The following is a 24,540-nucleotide window of genomic DNA, read 5'->3' as shown; positions in this document are numbered from 1 at the left end:
TTATCACTTTCTCACTTTCTCACTCGCTCTCGTGCACACACACACACACACACACACACACACACACACACACACACACACACACACACACACACACACACACACATATTCTCGTGCACACACACACACACACACACACACACACACACACACACACACACACACACACACACACACACACACACAATGCTGGCACTTTCAATATGTGTGCTTACTGTGCTATGATCCCTTCCAGACATTTGCCTTGCACCTAGCCTGCTGCTATTGTTAGCTCCACTTTTTCTCATCAAGGCTGTTTTCTCTCAGCCTCTCAAGGCTGTTGAGATGGAATACGATCAATGGCAGGTGTGGTAATTGCGTGGTAATAGAGCCAGACCCTAACCCTGCTGTGAGAGAGAGAGAGAGAGAGAGAGAGAGAGAGAGAGCTCTTGTCGTTGAGTTGAGTTGCAGGTATGAGTTACGTGTATGTGATGCATGCTTCTGTATTACCATTCCTTGTAATGTCTGACAGCTGCAAAGACAGCAGAACCTATTCAACAACAAATCCTCTTGGGAGTGGAACCAAACTGTTGCAATAGTTTAGCAATAATGCAATGTAGAACTGTGCCTTCTACAAGGTCTACACACGCACGCATGCGCGCACGCATGCACGCATGCACGCGCGCACGCACGCATGCACGCACACACACACACACACACACACACACACACACACACACACACACACACACACACACACACAGTCACACACACACACACAATCCTTGGTTTTGTAAACTTTTGGGGACTTGCATTATCTTACATTCATTCCATATCCCCTAAGCCCAACCTAACCTTATGGAACTTCAGTCAAATCTAATGTTCCCATTAGATGTTTGAAATAGCCTAGGTATAAAATAGGTCTAAAGTGGATTCATGTACAAGCCGTACATTAAGTCTGCCCTACTGACATACAGTAGGGTGGAGATTGTTTATTGAACGTTTATTTTATTAACATATCCATTATGTATTCTAACCAATTATTTCAATTAAGTTTTGCACTCCTAGATTGACATCCATCTGGTTGTCTTTGGTGCCCATTATGCTGGTACCAAAGTGCTCATTATAGAGTTTGATGAGTGCCTTCTTCATCCAGACTTTCTAGATTTCCAGACATTTATAACTGTATTGGTCACCTAAGGCTTTATCAAATTAGCCTGGGCCCAGCCTATATACTAATGCAGCTAACTAGTAACCATAGGTTTTAACATGTGTGGGGATGAAGTCTAGCTCCAGCTAGGCTATTATCTAGGGGTGTAACGATATAGTAACTGTATCGAAATATCGTTTTTAACTTAAAAAATCGAAGTAAATCGAAATGAAAACAGCTAAAATCGAACCGTATCGTTTTATTTTGTATCGTATCGAATCGGCAGTGCAAAGAATCGATTGTATCGATACTACCTACTTGTGCATTGTATTTAGCATTTTTAAGAAGAAAACATCGATAAATGTGTGTAATCTCTGGGTTCATGTCAAGGTGCAGGTTTGTCAATATACAATGTCCATGTATTTGGCAGATAATCACTGTGTTTACTTATTTATATCCATAATAATACATGTTTCCCTTAAAAACCTGCACTATCCACACCTTTCACACAGATTTAATTTCTTTGCTAAATAGTTACTATATCGATTTTAAATCATTGTATCGAATCGTATCGTATTGCCATGAATGAACAAATATCGTCCTTGTATCGTATCGTCAACCATGTATCGTGATATGTATCGAATCGCTATTAAAATGTATCGTTACACCCCTACTATTATCAAATACCCCCCCTCCCCCTACTCTCTATCGGTGCTGACTGTGTTGGGCTGTTTGTGGTCAGGTTGAACCGTAGCAAGGAGAAATGATGGGGAGTCATTTTTAATAGCATAGACACTGATGCTTTTTTCTGCTGGCCTTACAGAGGTTCATAGCCTGTCGTGGGATTCCATCTGAACAAATTTACATGAGGCACAGAGTGCTCAGGAAATTGATCGTTCTTGCTCCTTTAGAATGCTCAGTGCCATGGTAGACAGCAGCTGGCTTGCTCTTCCTTGGGGTAGAGAAGTTCATTCAGATGTGCAATCATTCCATACAGCTGGTTGCCTCTAAACCTGGTGCCGCTGGGCTATCTTGGAAGACAGCCATTGTGCTTCAGCAATGTGTCAACATGCCCAGTGCTGGTCAGCTCCATTCTCTGTGGACCCGCGGGGGACTACAACATGCCAAGTTGGAGATCAACATTAAGGGCAAAGCTTTGAAAGGCTTTGGCTTCCCCTGGTTTTACATCTGGCATGATGAGTATAGTGGCGATCTCGCTCTGGTCCAGCTGGTTGGGTTGTCCGTACTGGCATTGCAGTCCTTGCATAGCAGCGCTGTAAGGTTCAGGATGATGGCGGCATGCCTGTGCTATGTTACAGTACATAGAAATAATCACTTTTATAAACTAACTAGTAACCCAAAATGAGACATCCCAGGAAAAAAAAGTTGCTACAAACACAAATAGATGCCTCATAGGTTACCTTATGACCTGATCTCTAGCTTGCTACTGTAACTAGCTTCCCTAATGTAGACAGAATTAAAACATAACTTTAACACACACAGTGATATTACACAAACCAGTAAGACGCCTAAAGACGGAATTCGCACAGGACGGAATTCATTTGCAAGTATGATTCGAGTTGCAGTTGGACAAAAATGTGGACAAAATATTTTCCCAAATATGGATATGACTGACGTCTGACATAGATGTCTTGTTATAGACAACATGAGACTCACACAGTATGTCCATATATGGGCATTATGGGCTTAATATCGTTGGACATCAGGGATCTCCATATATGGGCATACAAGGGACAAGGACAGAATGTGATGTCACAATGTGATGTCATATGTCAGCTATAGACATATTTGGAGATCAGGGATCTGGAGATCAGGGATCAGGGATCTCCATATATGGGCATACAATGGGCATACAAGGGACAAGGACGGAATGTGATGTCACAATGTGATGTCACAACGATGTGATGTCACTACAGGTCAGCAGCTATAGACATTGAGGCGTTACTCACTCACTCACGGACGTACGGACAAGATGTGACGGTGTTCATACTTCCCTGCGACTTACAGTCACAATAAGTATAATCTATTATGGGGGTGGCAGTAGAACGGCTGCTTAGGAATCGTAAGGATTTGATGCCCGTCTCTTGGCTTGAGGAAGACATTTAACAACTAGCTGCTCCCGATGAGCAGGCTTGCATGGTTTCCTCTGCCGTCTGTGTGGATCTGTGAATGGGTGAGTGTAGTGCAAATTGTGACATGCTTTGGATAAAGGCGCTTTATAAATTCACCATTTACCATTTTATCTACTGTACATGCTATTAAGAGGCAGGTTGGCAGGTAAAACAATTAGCCTCCATTACTTCTCTCATCCTCACAGACCTTGACTTGACTCTGCTCAGACTGTGGCTGCTACAATATGCTTGCAGCACTGAAGACTGCCCTGCCCTCACTACTGTATGCCTGACTGGGGAATTTGGTTCACTGACCCCAGTCAGCTGGTTTCATGTCCAACATTTGACCCCAAATGTGGCCTATGTCAGGAACAGGAACACATACAGTACACACACAAAGAGCCACACACTATTTCCACATAAGAATAAGAATAGGACACAGAGAGTCTGGAATTACTAGCCTTTAGTTTGAATTTAGCCAGGCCAGGATAAAATGAAAGATGAAAGAGAAATTGAATAAAAGGAGAGGGGAAGTGAGAAGCTCTGGGGCCTTTGGTTTAGTTGAGTTACCTGACAATAAAGAAAGAAGAACACCCCACCTCTCCCTCCTCATCTCTCTGTCATTCCCCATGGCAGACAGATGGCATCACTACACCCAGGCTCCTCTTATGTTATTACCCCATAGGATATACAATGACAAATCTGTTTTGTCTTTCTTGCCACATGGGGTGATATTTTTGTTTGTATGTTTGTTTATTGGAAAAGCTGGTTTTGAGGAGGGGATGCTTGACAGGTGCTGAAGCTGAGTGAAGAGATCACACTGTTTATAGCATAATGCTCATTTATAGGTCCATTTTTACAGAATTAAATCAACAATCAATTTTGCCATGCATGCTCTCCCTACCAGTGTGTACCATATATAACTGTGAAACATATTTGATATCTTTAAAATGGTATAACATTTGGAGAGTTTAGACAAAAACTCCACATTTTTACACATGCTGGTTGCTGGTTGGTTATAGCACTGATGGTGTTGCCGATGACAATGCTAGCTGGTTCAAAAGCATTGCTGTCGGGTGTCCAAAAACTTTTCAGGATATGTGAAACAAGTACCTCTTCTCAATACTGTTCATTGGTTGATTTGGTTCAATATTATATAATATCCACGTGTTTGTGTTCATTATACTGTATGCCAGTGTGCAGACAAAGTGTGGCACTGATTTTGTTTACAGCGAGATTAGCTGCTCACTCACATTTCAATGCATTTATGTCCACACAAAGCCGGGAATGTATAAACAAGTATTACTGTGCAGCAAGGTTACATCCACAAAGTCAAGGCATATGTCCTCATGAAACAACAAGCATGTCATGTCAACCAGCCCGTCATGGGCACAAGCAGCAGTGCCTCTTCATGGCCGCTGACAATCACAGCAGAGAGTGAGACAGCACAGCACTCTGCCAGCCCTTCAGCTTTGTTTCTGGGCATCCCAGGTTTTCCAAACCCCCTCTAACAACCAGTACGCCGGCATGTCCCAGGCTGGACCACCAGAGGAAACAAAGTCCTCTCCTGCACGGCGAAATAACGTGTTCAACAACAGCACACAGTTTCTGTGTTTGTACAACTCAAGATTAGTTTCTAGTGATCCCTTTGGATTGAGAGGAATCTTTAAGGAACAATGTTTATTTTTAGTTTTTTGCATGGAAAAAGTGCAAAAAGCTAAAAAGTACAGTATTGAAAACCATAGTCCATTCCAGGAAGCATTAGACTCAGAAGTCTGTGGAAGTTTGCAGTGTGTGACGACGGTGTTACTGTGGTAATGACTCACGCTATGTGATTCGATTTACAGCAATTAGCAGGATTAGGTTGAGGCCACAGTAAATGGATGACCAATGCCCCCTGTGAGCCTGCTGTTGGCACCACCAGCAGAGCTCTGCTAGCATCCAGCAGCCCACACAGACAGCATATAATTACAGCTCGGTCTCTCTGGGTGGGTGCGTGCGTGCGCGTGCATGCGTATGTACGTGAGAGAAATACAGTGGAAACCTCTTATTGTGACCATGTCTGGCAAGATCAAATTGATCAATATTGGTGGATGATGATTATTATAACAGATTTTTTTCCCCCTCAATGCAGACGGTCACTTATTGTATATATTTATTACATGGATTTAAAGTAACTAGAAGCGTGGCCGCCCTTGCGGCCGGACTTCTAGTCCATTATACCTGTTGTCATAGGACCCGTTTTGACCATCTGTTTGCCTGTGTCCATTTATGCCCATATATGGAGATAGATAGATTAAATTCAATGATTTAAAATTGATAAATACAAGGCTCAAATACTTAGTTTCCATACAATCAATTATTTGCCCTGCAAAACGATTCGATACCGATTATCTGCATTGTAAAACAATACCGATATGATACAAAGCCAAAACGGTACGATTTATGCTTTTGCATATCGATATAGCAGATCATTGCAAATTAAAATAGATTTTTCGATTCAGTTAGTGTTACTATATCGTTACACCCCTAGTACTTACCTACCTACTAAGGCTGGGCAATATATTGAAAAATTATCGATATCGAGGTATCAACATGTGAGGTATACATATCGACGAAGGTGGCTTGAAATGAGGTGTTGGTGTATGTGTCAAATTAATTAACAGACACACTATGCATGCACGTAGCACATGCAAAAAAGCAGTCCATCTGTAACCAGGTGTGGTTATTTCAATAAAACCATTGTTGGAAAATGGAAATAAGGCACTTAATTTCTTTATTCTATGTGTACTGTGCAGTGTGCATGCATGGATATGCAATTCATTTTCTGGGTTAGGCAGGCAGTGGACCTAAAGCAGAAAAACATTAAAAAACGATATAATACAATTTTTACTAATATCGTGAGTAATATCGATATCGAGGTATTTAACAACGTTATCGAATATCGAAGGTTTTCCTAATATCGCCCAGCCTTACTACCTACCTACCTACCTACCTACGTGTGTGTGTGTGTGTGTGTGTGTGTGTGTGTGTGTGTGTGTGTGTGTGTGTGTGTGTGTGTGTGTGTGTGTGCGTGTGCGTGCGCGTGCGCCTGTGTGTACACACATATCGGTGTACACTCTCACCCTCCAGTAACCCTGCCTCGACTGTCGCTTCATGGTCAGTTGACTCAGCTAACTTAATTTCCTCTCACTCATTTACGCTGCGGTACACACGCGCGCATACACACACACACACACACACACACACACACACACACACACACACACACACACACACACACACACACACACACACACACACACACACACACACACACACACACACACACACACACACACACACACACACACACACACACACACACACACACACGCTTACGCACATGCACACACATGCACATCCACAAACACACATTGGCTACAGTGCTTGTTTTGCTGTGTTCAGTGTTTTTTGGCCTGTGCCGGCCTTCTCTCAGTGTGAGTGCTGTAGGTTGCATGGGGACAGAATGCCTTGGATCAGCAGCTGAGAGGGGAGGGGGGAGAGAGGAGATAGGAGGAGGTAAGAGAAAGGGCAGGACAGAAGGATGGAAAGGGAGGGAGAAGGAGGAAAATAAACATACTGTACAGAGAGATAGATAAAAATACAGATAGGGGGACATAGACCGATGGACTGATACTTTATTGACTGGCAGATACAGACAGAGAGTGAGAGAGAGGTTGCCTCATCTGAATCTCTGATCCCAGGTACTGTAGTTCATGGCACTGTAGAAGGATGAGATTCTTTAGCTGTATAGTTTTTTTCTGCTGTCATCTCTCCCTCTGTCAATCTCACTTTTCTGGTGTTCTTTCTGTTTCTTTTTTCTTTTCTTTTTTTGTGTTTTCGATGCATATCTGCCACACGTACAGTATCTGTCACATTTCTCTTCGCATCACAAACTTCCTGGATATTCTTTTTTTTTACTGACTGAATAACTTGCTGGTTTACTGATTGACTGCATGACAGACTCACAGATCAACTGACCGAGCAGCAGCCAAGGACAGACGCTCGCTCGCTCACTCGCTCGCTCGCTCACTCACTCACTCACTCACTCACTCACTCACTCACTCACTCACTCACTCACTCACTCACTCACTCACTCACCCACCAAGCACTCAGCCCTACACACTTAACCCCAACCCCAACTTTTTTGTTTTTGGTAAGCTCGCTTCCTGAATCTCTCTCTCTCCTTCTCTCTTGTCTATCACTGCCTGTTCCAGTCTGCCTTCTTTCGTTTCCTCGTCGGGTCGTTACACACCAGGAGCAACGCGAATAAACAAAACGATGGTAAACACGATTGTTTACCATCAAACTATTAATTTGGTGATCATTCATACAGGTGGAGGATTTTATTCAAATTTTTACCTCGTTTCGGAAAATAAATACGGCGCTTTATCGCTGCGTTATATTTGCGTTCTGTGTGGATGTAACATAAGCAGCAGTCTAAATTAATGTGAATTAATCACATGAAATAAACACTCCCGGTGTGTACAGACCTTTACTCTGTCTACAGTATATTTCCCTGTCCCTTCTCTCTCTCTCTCTCTGATGGCAGGACACAGAGAGTGTGTAGGAGGGCACCATCTGCTGCAGGGCACATTAGGGACCCCAGCAAGGGATACTCGTTAGGGGACACTCGTTAAGAAGTGCCAAGCCAATCTGTCCATGAAGCGTAGCCATGTGAATGAGATTCGCCAGAGCAATGGGGAATGTGTGTGTGTGTGAGGCTGCATTCACGCTAAAGAGTGGGTCTGTGGGTCTGTATGTAGCCTGTATGTAGTAACCCTGGGTGACCAGAGAGGTGCTGTTGAGTCTAGCCTGCCCTGAGCATCAACTGCAATACACACACACACACACACACACACACACACACACACACACACACACACACACACACACACACACACACACACACACACACACACACAGCTCCACTTCGAACAGAGGTTCGATTTTTTTAGGTGTGCATGTGTGAGAGAGAGAGAGAGAGAGCTTTTGTGTCTAATGATTGTGCTTCTTCTGCAGGCCTATGTGCATGTGCGTGTGTGCGTGTGTGCATGTCTGTGTCCGTGTGTTTGTGTGTGAACTCATGTCCAAGCATTAATTTGATAGAGCAATGGACCACCAGAGGACTGCTTACTACGCGGTGCCCAAGCGATGATTCAGGAATTAAAAATTAATGTCAAGCTGAATATATTTACTCGTGTAGAGCAGACACACACACAAATGGACAGGGGCTACAACATAAGCACATCATCAGCAGACACGTGCATGCCACACATACTGTACACACTAATGGACACATGCAGTACAACACACACACACACACACACACACACACACACACACACACACACACACACACACACACACACACACACACACACACACACACACTCTTACACACGGAGTCAGCGATACGAGAAATGGATCTCTTTCTGTCTCTTATCAAAGCACTCTATCTGTCTGCTCCAGTGATAATCTGATTCATCCCTACAGTACCTCCGTCCGTCCCACCTCCCTGGGGGCCGGGTATATTGATTGAGGTAGAACGCCTTAGCTGCAGCACAGCTCATTTAAACCCCTACCCCTTTTTTGGAAGGAAGGAACAGTAAAGCACTTTGTAAACTTGCTTTTGAAAAATAAAGGTTAATAATGAATTAATAATAAAATCCTGACTGTTCATTTGACACCTCATCAGGCACTACACGCGAGCGAGCGAGCGAGCGACGCGACGCGACGCGCCGTCCCGCAAAATACTGTCCGCATATGGAACGTCGGCCAAATAGAGGCTCCGCGAGCGAAAACAAGAGTGGTGGGTCGCGGTTGGTAGACGCCTCCTTAGGTAGGTCAGGACGTCCTCATTGAAACAAATGTATTTTAATGAGATTTCATCGCTCGCGTCGCCCGCGTTTCGTCGCGGGCAGTGCGGATGAGCTGTGACTCTGAGTGTGCACAAATGGAACCAAATGTACCCGTTAATTTGGTTCCATTTGTACTCTCTCAGAGTTACAGTCCTGTAAGTGTCTTCTGGTTCCTAGATATCAATCATTTAACTGTGGACCCCTTGGAATCCCCTTAAGGACCCCTGAGGGTCCCCGGACCGCATGTTGAGAACCAGAGAGAGAGAGAGCCTGTGAGAAAGAGAGAACAACAAATATTGTACCAACAGTGCCAACATCCTAATGAATGGGAATTAAAACTCCTTTAGGTCTCATCCAACAAATTAATCTGTTCTGATTGAAACGGGAAGAAAACACATTCATCTTGCCTGTAATAAAATAATGAAATTGGTTTATCAGAAAAATAATATCTATGCTTGCTCCAATCTAGACACAACATTCATACAAAACAAAGAATGGTTGGACATTATCTAACAGATTTGAAGAGTCTATTCCCTAACCTTACTTAATAATAGAGGGTATGCGCATGCATAAAGTGAATGGCAAATCAAGTGGCAAAGTGAATGGCAAAGTGAGTTTAACGTCGTTTAACGTTGTTTAATGCAATCAGATAGGACTTTTCTGTTTGGATGTATGGGCTGTCAAGGCCAGAAAGACGTTTTTAGCCACTCAGTAGGCGTTCCCGCTTAACTTCCAGGTATGATGATGATGTCACACGCATACCCTCTTTATGCTTCAAATGCTCAATATTTGATATTAAAACACTAAAAATATGTATGATATAAACACATACAGTACAATACATTACCTTACCTTCACCCTCTATCACACTAATAATCACTTTTCATTCCAAACAAGGGGAAGAGATAGTACGGTAATCATATGAGGATGACGACAAATATGATGACGACAAATATGATGATGATTGTGTGTGTGTGTGTGTGTGTGTGTGTGTGTGTGTGTGTGTGTGTGTGTGTGTGTGTGTGTGTGTGTGTGTGTGTGTGTGTGTGTGTGTGTGTGTGTGTGTGTGTGTGTGTGTGTGTGTGTGTGTGTGTGTGTGTGTGTGTGTGTGTGTGTGTGTGTGTTTTGTGCATGCGTGCGTGCGTGCGTGCGTGCTTGCGTGTGTTTGTATCAGTGTGTGGTAGTAATTAAGCCAAGCATACAGTTCATTCATGTGAGAGTGCAGGCTAATCTAATTAGCTAGGTAGTCTTCTCCTCACAAGTGTCAGATATTAGCCTCTACAGCACGAAAACACACACACACACACGCACGCACGCACGCACGCACGCACACACACACACACACACACACACACACACACACACGTTTGTTTGCATGCACACACAATCACATGCCTTCTCTTTCACCGGTGTCTTCAACCACAGGTGCTTTTCTGACTCCATCACTACTGCAACAGCATAACTGTTTCCTGTTGTTTGAGTATAGTGGTTAGAAAACATGTCAACAAGCACCCACAAATGTATTTGTTTTTGTGCCCATAAGAGAAGCTTTGTCAAGCTTCTGCTATTTTTGAAGCCACTAAATACACTAAAATACACTAAATACACTACGCAAGGTGTCCTGAGTTACACTAAGTTTCACTGCAGTATCTTGTTGGCAAATATTTGGCAGTTTGTCATAACGTTCTAGGAGACTACGTTTTTCATAGAGAGAAAATGACTTTATCTTTCCTGTCATGATCTAGCCTAAATAATGCACACCGCACAGCACCTGCCTCAGGTAAACAGCTGGAAGCAGACAAGGCAAAGTGTCTTAGGAGTTAGGAGCAAAATAAAAAGTAAATAAAAATAGAATTACCATAGTTTAAGTTTTTCAACCTTCATGTTGTGTTTTAAAAAGATCAAAGATTAACACTGTAAATGGACTACTTGATTACTAAAGCAAATGATTTAATATAGAACAGTCTGCCTACTCGAGAACGATGCAAATTAGAGATGCATGTCCCACCCTGTTATGCAACACCTGTTATACTCTTTGTAACCGTCTGTCTGTGTCCCTTTTGTGCCCATATACGGAGATTCCTGATATCGGTATATGACCATATACTGTATGGTGGGATTGGCTCTTGTAGAAAGTCCTTGTGCAGTGGTAAACGTTTGTTGAGAATGTGTCTGCAATGTCTGAAGAGTACAAACTGACAGTGGAAAGTAGACAGGCCAATTAATCAAAATACATTTGACAAATCAAGCTGGGGTTGCCATGGCAATGAATTGGCTCATTTGGGCCACGGCCAGAGCCTATCCTGGCAGTTTTGGACAACTGCCTATCCGACTGATTTGACGCTACGCTGGGCACGGGCACCCTCGGGTCGTCTGCGATGCATTTGGGCGAATTTGAAGTTGGTCGGACAATTACAGACCAATTAAATCTGTAATCTATGTAACACGTAACTCGAGATTCCTTGCATTTATTGTTAGTTGGATAGATAAATAGATACTGTAGATAGATAGAAGATATCATTTGTATAGAATGAATTTGTCCAAGGCTTCTTTTCTATCCATTTAAGCGGTTGATCACAGTAACAGTGATCGCTATAAGCGGTTTCCACTGTATGTGAGTTGACTGTGCAACTGAGCAGGGATTAGGTAGGTTTGTGTGACTTTCTTGGCTTTGCATCTGACGTTTTTTCACTCACCCGGAGAAGGTTGGCTACAATCAAAAGGGCTCAACTTCAATGGGCTTAGCAGCAACCTGTATCGTGCGTGTGCAAGGGAGTAAGCATGGTATAGAGAGGGGGGGTGGGGGGGGGGGTCGATGGGTCCACATGTTGGGGTTGCTCAGTCGGTAGAGCCCTGGCCTTTTGAACAGGCTGGTTCTTCTCGGTTCAATTCATGGCACCACCATCTCACCGTATGAGTAGCAAGATGCGTGGTAATCTCTTTTTATTTTACCACGAGAACAATGATTGATGTGGATCATTTTCATTTGAAACGTGTAGAAATATCACATATTTAATAGTAGGAAGAATACATTTGTAAATCTCTGATACCTCACACATAACATTCCTCTTTTGTCTCGTGCCCCAAAAAAGGGTTAGCTTGTAGATCTGCTATTTTTGAAAAAGTCGTGAAAATGTGTGGAAATCTTTGAATATATGTATTTTCAAAGCAAACGTTTGTAACTCAAATTTTGCTTCTGGGGGGTCCCTGGAACTAAATATTGTATGATGGGGGTCCGTGGCCAAATAAGTATCATTTTGGGGGTCCTTCACATGAAAAGGTTTGAGAGCCACTGACATAGTAGTCTCTCAAGAACAGACTAACTGAGCTCCAGTTAAGTGAAAAGGACCTTTTCTTTGACGACGTTTAGCCAGATTGCTGACATAGAAACTCAGGTTTTTCAAAAAATCTTACGGATTCAAAAGACACTTATAGAATCGGGTCAAAATTCTAATTTTCACGATTTTTCAAAAATAGCAGCTCGCAGCGCGGCACTCGGTGCCGCGCTGTGCACATTTGCATACATACATACACAGTATATGGCACCTCATAATGTCACGCCTGCGAGCGACTAAACTGTATCGATGGCATTGAGGACTTTGTGTTTGTGTTCAGATTGAACAAATCTGGGATTACACTTTAGGATTAGTGTGTATTCGTGCTCTGCGTTTACATACATTAAAACTATTAAACTGCTAATAGAGCAAAGAGTTAGGGTTCATGATGTGATCCCTGCTGATGACATCTCACCATTACTCTTGTCCCAGGTTGATATGCACATTCTTATCCGTTGACCATACACTGCAAAATCTTCTCTGTATGTCAAATGGACCCATATGATTGTCTCCACCAGCCGAAGGCTGAGGGGAGAGTATGTTTTCCCCTCCGTCCGTCCGTCCGTGCGTCCGTCCGTCCGTCCGTCCGTCCGTCCGTCCGTGTGTCCGTCCGTGTGTCCTCGCAGTTTGTGTGCAGCTAATCTCAGTCGCCGTTGGCCCGGTCGCTGCCAAAGTGAGCACACACATTCCCTGGATGCCAATCTAGAACCTCTGCCCTAAATTTTTCAAATGGGCCTTTTCTAGCGCCAACTAGTGGCCGATGTTTGCTAAACACATTTCTGTGCACTACTCTTACAGATTTTGTCCAAAAATCCTACAAATCGGTAGGCAATATCTCAACAGTCATGTGATCGACACGGATCTGTCCGATTTTGCATATTCCATCCTGATTGGCTAAGATTGGCTTCCAAAGTTTGTGGGATTGAGCCGTTTTGAACAAAATGCCTCAAATCACAAACGCAAAGTGCAATTATCATGAAATCGCGCACACACGTTCCCACTAGGCAGAGGAAGAAATGCCACTTAATTTTTTTTTAATCAGCCTCATGGTGGCGCTATAACAGCCCGATTTGTGGTTTTACCTATAACTCCACCGATCAGTTTCAAACTTTGTAAGCACACTCCCTAGAGGCTAAGGATAAACCTTTGCCCTGCATTTTTCACATCAGCCTTTTATAGCGCCACCTTTGGGCCGACTTATGTAAAACACATTTTTGGATATTACTCCTTGAGATTTTATCCAAAAATCATGCAAATCGGTACACAGTATCTCTATAGTCATGTGATCAAGTCCGATCCGTCTGATATTTCACATTCCATCCTGATTGGCTAATATTAGCTTCCAAAGTTTGCAGGATTGCTCCGTTTTTGAACAAAATGCCTCAAATCATCAACGCAGCTTGCGATTACCGTGACATTTGCCACACATATTCCCACTAGGTCAAGGAACAAATGCTACCTTTTTAACATTGTCCTGTTATAGCGCCACCAGCAGGTAGACTTTAGCAAAACACATTTTTGGAACACAATGCTTGAAATCATGCATGCAGCGTCCGATTGCCATGAAAGATCTAAGGTGAAGAACATATGCCACCCTTTTTACATTGGCCTATTATACAGTAGCACCACCAGGACGCACGGCCTGGTGGAGACCTGTGCTCGGAAGAGCACTGCTTCTAGTTTGGTTCTATTTCTTCACTCACAGAGTTAAATGACCACAGAGGATTTTATTGTGTACAATCCCTATATAATGTCCTAGACCTTTACTCTGTTGAAAGACGCAATCAAAATAAGTTTTCCTCCCCTATCATAATGCAATGTTAAATAAACCTATCATATTGGAGAATTAGATCAGCCCTTTTTTCATGCCATCATTGGTTTGGTCTTCTAGGAGCAGAAGGTGATGGAGATCAGGGGGAGAGATCTGTTCATAAATCCTTATTATTTTTAGATTGCTTTCTTATTCTTGATGTGAACACATGCAGAACACGTGAGATTATGAGCTCCTGGCTGCTAATCCGGTGGATGTATCGGGCCTATATACACACACACGCACACACACACACACACATTCACATGCACATGCACATGCACATGCACATGCACATGCACATGCACATGCATACGCACGCAGCAGGGCATGAGGGGTAAATGAAATGTGGACAGTATAATTGATTCTATGGCTGTAAATGTGTTTGTTTACTGGATGGATTTGTAGATTAAGGAATGGATGATTATCTGTTTGTGGGAAAAAGGTTCTTTAGATTACTGGACAAGTGGTATCAAAGAATTTCAACATTGTGGTATTGCTATTTTTACTAAAGTAATCAGAGTACTTTTTTCCACCACTGTGATGTAGGGCCAGATGTATGACTGGTTGTGATCCAGAGAACACACCCGCATGCAGCACCTCATTATTTTCCAATCTCAATGTCGTGCTTGCATCCGTATTGCATTGGTTCCTTCGGGGTCAAAGGTTAAGACATTGCAATGGATAAACAGTATTATAATCCTGTGCAGAGTTTTCTGCTCCACAAACCCAGTCATTGGCATTGTCTTGCACGCATGCACAATGCACATGCATATATATTGGTAATTGTCAGGCACATACTGACAATTACTGTATGTGTGTCACTTGAGAGTCATAGTTATTAATTATGCCCGTGTGACATGATTTATGTACGCTACTGTATAACTGTGGCACACTCAAATATTTATTCGAAGATGGACCAACATACTCTACATCATTATTCAACGCTCATGTTATTGTACATCACATACGGAATATACTGTACATGCATACTCTAGATACACATGCACTGCATATACTGTACATAAGCAAAACAATGTATTTATATAGCGCCTTTAGCCAAAATGCTTTACAATGTGCATTGCATTCACTCATTCACATATCGACGACAGAGGCAACCATGCAAGGCTCCAATCTGCTCATCGGGAGCAATACGAGTTTAACAGTCATGCTCAAGGGCACTTAAAGCCCAGGGTTAGCCTCCGAAGCTGCTTACAGAATGTTTTAGGCGTATTAAAGCATTTCATGGGGTGCCTGGTGGCTCAGCTAGTTGGTGCAGACCCTGTGCTCAATGTGTCCGACTCCCACATACAGTACCTCTCCTCTCTGCCCTGACTCTCTCCGCAATGTCCTATCTGAGAAATGAAGCATAAAAATGGCAAAATAAATTACTTAAATAAAGAAAGAAAGAAAGAAATCATTTAACTATGAAGGACATTAAAGGACCATGCTTGTCTAAATCCATGTAATTGTCTACTCACAGCTTCGGTCACAACCCATAGACCATATTACAGTTAATTGCTTCATTTTTCGAAGTCACGGTTGTCAGTGGATGTTTACAGTTTTGTGAAAAGTAATTAAAATGCTACTTAACTTACTGGAATAATTAGTCAATGTCAGCTAAACAAAGCTGCATAATAAGTAGCAGACGATTGAATTTAATTTGTAAATCAATATTTACTCCAAATAAAATCAAATAAAATGTCTGCCTTAAAAATGCAACAATAACATAACTTTGACAAAAAACTACAAAAACAGTCATTTTACTGTAGTATTTATAGTTATGAAAATAATTATCGCTGATAACACTACACCTGGGCAAAACTGAATCCATTCTTTTTGGGTCCAAAATTAAACTCACAAAGGCCACAGATATTACGGTCAGAGTGCGTGACAATGTTATCACAACGAAAAGAGGTTGTATTGTAGAGAGAACAACCTTTCCAGTGAAAAAATGTATCGTGAAAGTCAATCAAAGAACAAGAGTTATAGGCAGGGTCTCCTAATTGGTCAGTAGGAGTGCTCTCACTAGCTAGCTGGAGCACTCATCCAATGTCATTTTGACTATGCATGCACCTCATGGTACTCTAGTACCTCAAAGACATTTAAAAACTTCAGACTTCTCAAAACAAACTGATCATGTTACTAAAGCTCACACCTAGGATTCACCTAACTCCTGCTCATTATGCTAGGTAGGATGGGCGGATGGCTCAGGGTAGAGGACAGAGTACAGCAACTTGAAATGGGCCTGGTCTTCAAGATACTCATGGATGCCTCATCCCCTCCAGCGAATTGTACCCTACCCATAACCACTGTGGAGACCCCAGGCCAGGGGTCTATACTTGACCCCCCTCCTTTTTTTCCCCTCTACACCAGTTGTTTAAAACCTAAATAACTGATCCACAACCTCTCACAACGGGTCGTGTTGTGAGCTTGTACACCTGCTATTTTTGCCAAATGTATTTATGACATGTTCTGACTTCTGAATAGGGACACTAGGGCTCGTGTGGTTAATCCCTCCTCAAACATTGCATAATAGGTATCCATTATCACTAGAGACTGAACGACATGAACTGAACACAGTCTAGTTCTCAATCCTTTTCATATGCATGCCTTTTTTTGGATATCAAAGCACACCGAGTCATAAAAAGCCTTTGTTAGTCTGAGCGTTGAAGCCCATGTCTTTGTTGTTAAGTTGGCCAAATGCCTTCTTTATAATTAGGGAGTCCATAAGCATATATAATGCATGAAACTGCTTTTGTTTTTGCAGCCCGGCACTACTGCTGTCAGACTGAGTGGAAGGAGTCACTTACTGTAGGAGTGGTGATGATTATTAGAATAGAGAAGAGATGAGTAACTGTGTCGAAGGATAATTAAAATCTCTGCATTAAAAAGGAAGCATTCACTATGCGCGCGCACGTGTGTGTAAATCTACAGAGCTGCACCCTTGGTCGACTCAACTGGTTTAGGAACTCGGTGCACACAACCACAGCTACCACTGGACTAAACCGGATTTAGCCTTAAATAAATACAGAGAATATACATTGACAGAATACCTGAGCACTGTGACTGACACAACATTAAGGAAAACCTTAACTAGGTGCAGAATTAGCGAACACAGCCTTGCAATAGAGAAATACAGCCACATACAGACCCGCTCCCAAGGGAAGACAGACTATGCACCCCCTCTACACAAAATGTGGTGGAAACAGAGCTACATTTTCTAACCACTTGCCCACTATACCAAGACACCAGAGACACATACTTCCCACAGAGATTACATACACTTACAAAGTGAGTTTGAATACCCTTTAAGTCATGTTTTAAATGACCAAGTACTGTACGTGTGGTGCTCACTTTGCTGGGGAATGGGGGAATTAATGTGGATGTACTTTACTTTGTTTGTTTCACACATGTGTGCGCGTGCGTGTGTGCGTGCGTCGTGCGGTCGTGCGTGCATGCTCAATCGGCAGCAGTCATCAGCCAAACAGATGTTACTATTACAGTAGGTGCCATTAATAAACATCAGAGAACTAAGTATGCCATAACTCGTCTGTGTATTTGTGTCCGTGTCACTCTTTCATTTGTCCGTTTTCATTATGAAAGACATCCATCAGCAACTTTCCTTTACTTAGTTCAATATGTATGATAATAATTACAAAATCTGCACAGAGTGGCTCAGTGGTTACTACTGGTTAGCACTGTTGCCTCACAGCAGGAACATCCTGGATTTAAAACTGACTGAGGCCTTTCTGTGTCAGCTAGGTTTGCATGTTCTCCTCATGTTTACATGGGTTTCCTCTCATACCAAGTACACATGCATGTTGGGGACATACTCCTGCCAGGGCTCTGGCTTTAGAGTCGGACCAGGTTAGCCTGGCATTAACCAGACTGATAAGATGGATTCACTCACACCTTCCTCCACAGTATCAGTCTGGACTTCGGCCCATAGAGAGCCAGTATGAGAAATCAGAAAATGACCGGGCGATGATCAGTGACTGCATTTCAACTGAACAGTGTGACACAGTAACGGCTTTCTCATACTCACTCCCTATGGGCTGAAGTCCAGACTGATACCGTGGAGGAACGTATGAGTGAATCCATGTTATCAGTCTGGCTAATGCCAGGCTAGGACCAGGTCCCTGCGCTGCTCGGTACTAAATACTTACGCCTAGTTCAGGCCCAAGATCTGCGATGAGACTAACCCGTTTTAAACCCTTTTATGCTTTGACATACAGTGATGTTGCAGGCCTGTTATACTTCAGGTTTCCACTATAATGGAAATTGTAAGGGGATCTTCACGTAATTATGTTATCAAGTCATAACCAAAACCAGGGGGACCCAGCACGAGACTGAACTTGGGTAATGCTGCCCACCCTCCAATGTGGGCCCCTACGCCACTGACACAAACACAAAAATAAGTCATATATATATATGCTATTTTGTTTAGTTGTCCTTTATTTAAACAGGTAGTCTCGTTTGGACTGATAATTCTTTATGTAAAATACATTAGACAGACAAGTGCATATAAAAACATTGGGAAAAATAAGTACAGATCAGAGATCAGTCATAGTCGAACAGTAAACAAACATGCAGATCAAAGAAAATAATCACAAGCAACATCCTACCTCATAGTGTGTCAGAGGTCAATATTGTAATCCTCAAGCAGAACAAGACACTCTAAAGTGAAGGTCCTCTGTAGTTCATTCCATTTGTATAGGGCATAGTGTTTAAAACCAGCCTTGCCAAGTTCCGCTTTTATGTGGTACTTTTAAAACGAAACAGTCCTTTGACCTACAGTAGTACCATATCTGCCATGTTTAAAAGCAATCAAGGATCAGAGATAAAAGGGAAGTTTCATACGCAGAGCCTTATAAATAAAATACAAAGGCAAAGCCATTCCCTTCTTTTAGTTAAAGAGGGCCAACCTACTTTTTTGTATGAAATACAATGATTTCTCTCCAGTGATAAAAGGCAGAGCACTACAAAACACAGCACTGAGGCTTCAAAGTGGAGGCATGTACAAAATGTCATTATATTTAAGCACAGACAAAATTGTTTATTGTACAATGGTCTTCCGACTGACGTTAGAAAAGCAAGATTATTCTATACAAGAATCAAATTCTTTCTTTACATTTTTTATTTACATAATATAGTTATAATGTAAATAAAAGTGGACTAAGAATAGACACTTTTACTGATTTCAAGAGAGTTAGAGTTAAAGTCTTAAGCAACAGCAGCTTGAGCTCTCCTTGAAAGATAATTATGAAAACCAATTTAATCCGAGCTCATCCAATCCTATGACGATAGCTTAGTTATTAAGATATTATGATCAACTATCAAATTCTTTTGATAAATCAATGAATGTCCTTGCATTAAGAAGTCCCCAGATGTACCAGTAGGCCAAGGTCTCCGATCGTCTGGCAACGCTGGACTATAAAGTGCAATAAAAACTTTACTGTAAAGGGTCTAAGATAAGAGTTGTGTCTTGTGTGACTTTGCAGATAACAGGCTAACATATCAGTGGACACCGCCTATCAAATAAATGGCCAGAGGATAAACGGCAATTGAACGCATTGCACATACTGTGTCTGTTTTGTTTCAAATGAAATAATTTTTCACTGTTATTCTGAGAAGGGAGAGAGGAGTTGGGCTACGTTTTTAGTTTTCAAGACAGTAGTCGACAGATAAGCGAAATTGAGACAAAGGGGACACAAGGCCAATAATCCTGGAGCTACTGAAGAATAGCAGGAGGCACCAGCTTGCCTCGGAGCCCGTCAATACCACCACAAGATATTGGCCCCATGTTTCATCATACCACAACCCACAGAGGATTTAACATCTTTCTCCCCCCGTCATTCAGCCAGACACTCATTTTCATCACACATTTTCCCCCCTCTTCATGCTTTCATTTATTCACCAACTATACAACTTCATATCCGTTCCTTTCTCCACGTCTCTGCCGTGCTGCGATGGCATGACACTGTCTGTCCTGCTAAAGGAAGGAAGGCAAGGCAAGGCAAGGCAACTTTATTTATAGAGCACCTTTCGTACAACAACGCAATTCAAAGTGCTTTACAGAATAAAAACATACATTCAAAGTACAACAATGCAATTTAAAAATACAATACATACATTTAAAACAAGAAAATAATATATAATTAATAAATCATAAGGTAGCGTAAGCAATATCAAATAAATACGTTTTTAAATTGGACTTAAAAACAGCTATGGTTGGGGATTGTCTAATATAAAGAGGAATATTATTCCAGGTGTGTGGTGCATAATGGTGAAAGGCTGCTTTACCATGTTTTGTTCCAACAGTTTGAACAATTAGCAGGCCAGCCCCAGATGACCTGAGTGTTCTAGGGGGTTCATAAGGCTTCAACATGTCCAGGAGATAACTGGGCCCAGAGCCACAGAGACATTTATAGACAAGTAATAAAATCTTAAAATCAATTCTCTGGGAGACTGGTAGCCAATGTAAGGATTTTAAAACTGGTGTAACATGGTCATATTTTCTAGTATTTGTCAGGACTCTAGCAGCAGCATTCTGAATCAGTTGAAGTTGTTTAAGGGCTTTGCTTGAGAGTCCTGTGAACAGACTGTTACAGTAATCCAGTCTACTGGAAACAAAAGCATGTATAAGTGTCTCTAAATCTTGCTTGGACATAATTCCCCTGACCCGTGCAATATTTTTAAGATGATAATAAGCAGATGAAATGACAGATTTGATATGACTGTTAAAATTCAAATCTGAATCTAGGACAACACCAAGATCTCTCACCTGACTCTTAGGTTTAAGAGACCGGGATTCAAGGTAAGAAATTACTCCCTGTCTCTGCTTCTGTGGTCCAAAAACAATGATCTCAGTCTTATCTTGATTTAATTGTAGAAAATTTTGCCGCATCCAGTCATTGATTTCCTCAATGCAGTGACAGAGAGAATCAATGGAAGAGTAGTCAGTTGATGCAACAGATATGTATATTTGTGTGTCATCTGCATAATTATGGTAACTTACTTTATTTTTGCTTATTATTTGTCCTAGGGGGAGCATATACAGATTGAATAGGAGGGGTCCAAGAATGGACCCCTGTGGAACCCCACAGGTCATAGCCATCTGTTCAGACACACAATTTTCAATAGAGACAAAGTATTTCCTGTTATTAAGGTATGATTTAAACCACTCAATAACAATTCCGGAGAGTCCCACACAGTGCTCTAATCTTTGTAATAAAATTGAATGGTCCACAGTGTCAAACGCAGCACTAAGGTCTAATAAAACTAAAACAGACACATTGGCAGTGTCAGTTTTAAGTCGAATGTCATTTAAAACTTTTATGAGTGCAGTCTCAGTACTGTGATGGGGCCGAAATCCAGACTGAAACTGATCAAAACAATTATTTAAAAGTAAAAAGTGACTAAGTTGTTGATGAACCGCTTTTTCAATAATTTTACCTAAAAAGGGTAAATTTGATATGGGCCTATAATTATTTAATACAGCAGCATCAAGGCTGCTCTTTTTAAGGAGAGGCTTGACAACTGCAGTTTTCAGGTGCCCAGGAAAAATGCCAGATTGAAGAGAACCATTCACAATATTTACTAGTTCTTTCACCAGACTGCCCAAAACAGCTTTGAAAAAACTAGTGGGTAAAACATCAAGGCAACAGGTAGATGAATTTAAACTGGATACAATATCTTCAAGTGTTTTGTCATCAATATAATTAAATTTCACCATACATACCATGTTACTTCTGGGGGCCTGTGGTAGTGATAAGGCTGTGTTTGACACTGAGGGGTTACAAGCATACCTGATTCCTTGAATCTTGTCATTAAAAAATGATGCAAACTCATTACATTTGCTGGTAGTGACTAGTTCGGATGATATTGGAACTGGAGGATTAGTTAACCTGTCAAATGTAGCAAATAACACACGTGAGTTGTTACTGTTCTTTTTAATGATATCAGAAAAATATGATTGCCTGGCACTTTTCAATATCATATTGAAAGCATGTAGACTTTCTTTGGGTGCCTGGAACTGAGCCAGGCACCCAAAGCTGGTGTTTTGTGTTGGCACAGCTGTTTGTTGGAGAGAGAGAGAGTGGGAGAGAGAGAGAGAAATAGAGGGAGTCAGGAAAATAGCTTAGAAAGAAGGCTTTAGCTGAATTTATGCAGACCCTACTGTTGTAGGGATGCGCAGAAAGCCACTGGGGCGAGAGGTTCACAGACAGGCAGCTAAACAGTGGTCTGTATGCATGCAGGGGCGTCACAAGGGGTAGGAAAGTGGGACTGAGTTACCAGGGCCCAAGGTGGAGGGGCCCTATAGTAACTTTAGCTATTGAAAAATAGCAGATATACAAGCTCACAGCGCGGCACCGAGTGCCGCGCTGCGAGCTTGTAGATCTGCTATTTTTGAAAAGTCGTAAAAAATGTGCGCAAATCTTTGAATATGTATTTTTTTAAGCGAGCATTTGTAACTCAAATTTTGCTTCCGGGGAGGGGTCCCTGGAACTAAATATTTTGAGATGGGGGGGGTCTAGCTGTGGCCAAATACATATCATCTTGGGGGTCCTTCACATGAAAATGTTTGAGCACCACTGACATAGAAACATAGGTTTCTTGCGTGCCGCGCTGTGAGCTTGTATATCTGCTATTTTTCAATAGTTAACATTCATGGGGGGCCCCACAGTGAATCCTTGTACCCAGGGCCCAGAATTTGGTGTGACGCCCCTGTGTATGCATGCACAGACTCCACGGTGAGGCATGTGGTGACCCTCCAGAGAAGACGCAGGGCGTCTCTGTAATGAGCTAGCTCCCTGCGGCTTCCTCGGAGCTCTTGGGGTCTGCCGTGATGTACGACATTTTCTTTTGAATGCATGAATATATTTCATCTGTATGACCCTCCCTACCTTCCACATGGTTCTCTGATGATGTCACATCAGTTACTTTCTCAGAAACTTGGATGAGCTCGGCAGCAGGGTATCATGACGGCACAGAGACAAAAATACAAAACAAATTAGCCTCCAATCTGTAACAACCTTTTTGTTCACGGAAGAGCATCTTTATTCCTCTAAACATAATGCCGTTTGCACATAAATGGCATAATGTTTCTCTCTCCCTGTCTGTCTGTCTGTCTGTCTGTCTTGCCTGCAGTCATGTCTATCTGTGTTGGATCATTGGTTGGTGTGATCAATGCATACCAGTCTACACCCTAATTGTATTGACTAGGCTGTTAAGACTGGTTAATGGCTTGAAAAGTGCTCTGCAAAGATTGCAGTGAAACACTCTTAAACGCCCAAAAGTAAGTGTGTGTGTGTGTGTGTGTGTGTGTGTGTGAATAAATCGGACGTCCAAGCGTGCAGGTGTAATAAAGTTGTGGTGAGGGAAGTGCTGTGGCATTTATGATGTTGGTGCAGCATGTTAGGCCGGCTAGTCAGATCTATCTTTCATTTAAAGCTCCTTTTTCCTCTACATTTTATCTCCATTATCTATTTTATTTCCCCTAGTACTATTTGTCCTCTTTCTTACCACAGTTTTTCTGTCTTTTATTTCCTCTCTTGGCCAGATCTTAATCTATTTTATTGTGTCTTGCTACTTGTGTGTGGTTTCATTTGGTCCTGTTGTCTGTAAAGCATTTGGTAACCTTGTTTTGAAAATTGCTACACAACTAAGTTAAAGGATCTATAAGCTCACTGCGAGCCGCCGATATGGGCATATACTGATGACATCAGGGATCTCTCCATATATGGCCATAAAAGGGACACAGGTAAACGGACAGATACAGAGATCTCCATAAGTCCATATATAGGCAGAAAAGGGACACAGGTAGAACAATAAGTGCTCTGACAAACCCCCGACACTATGACTCGGACATATCTCTCAGATCGACGGTATGACGTACGGTATGTGTGAAGGCCGCGTAGCAGCCCGAACTGTAGATGTTAGGGCCGCTTAGCAATTTTTGTTTATGAAACCTAAAAGCCAAACACAAATATACATTTCTATTTATACCAGCGGTCTTCAACAGGGGGTCCAGGAACCCTAGGGGGTCCTCAGAGTGACTACAAGGGGCCCTCCAAATCTTTGTGTGATAGGAAATTTTTTCTCCTGTTTTATATTAACCACTTGAACCCTAGCGTCCATATTCGGAGAACTAGCCAAAATAGCAGATCTACAAGCTCACAACGCCTTGCAGTGCGAGGCGTTGTGAGCTTGTAGATCAGCTATTTTC

At 42.1% G+C, this 24,540-nt stretch overlaps 1 protein-coding gene across 1 annotated transcript in view; it reads left to right on the top strand.

Moving 5' to 3' along the window:
- mgat4b (alpha-1,3-mannosyl-glycoprotein 4-beta-N-acetylglucosaminyltransferase B) overlaps positions 1–24,540 on the top strand; it is a 196,919-nt gene that overhangs the window by 67,190 nt on the left and 105,189 nt on the right. The gene's annotated exons all lie outside the window — the stretch shown is intronic.

Source organism: Nannobrachium achirus (genome assembly GCF_963921795.1).
Source record: "Nannobrachium achirus genome assembly, chromosome: 17".
Taxonomy (NCBI): domain Eukaryota; kingdom Metazoa; phylum Chordata; class Actinopteri; order Myctophiformes; family Myctophidae; genus Nannobrachium; species Nannobrachium achirus.
This window is presented reverse-complemented; position numbering and strand designations above follow the sequence as displayed.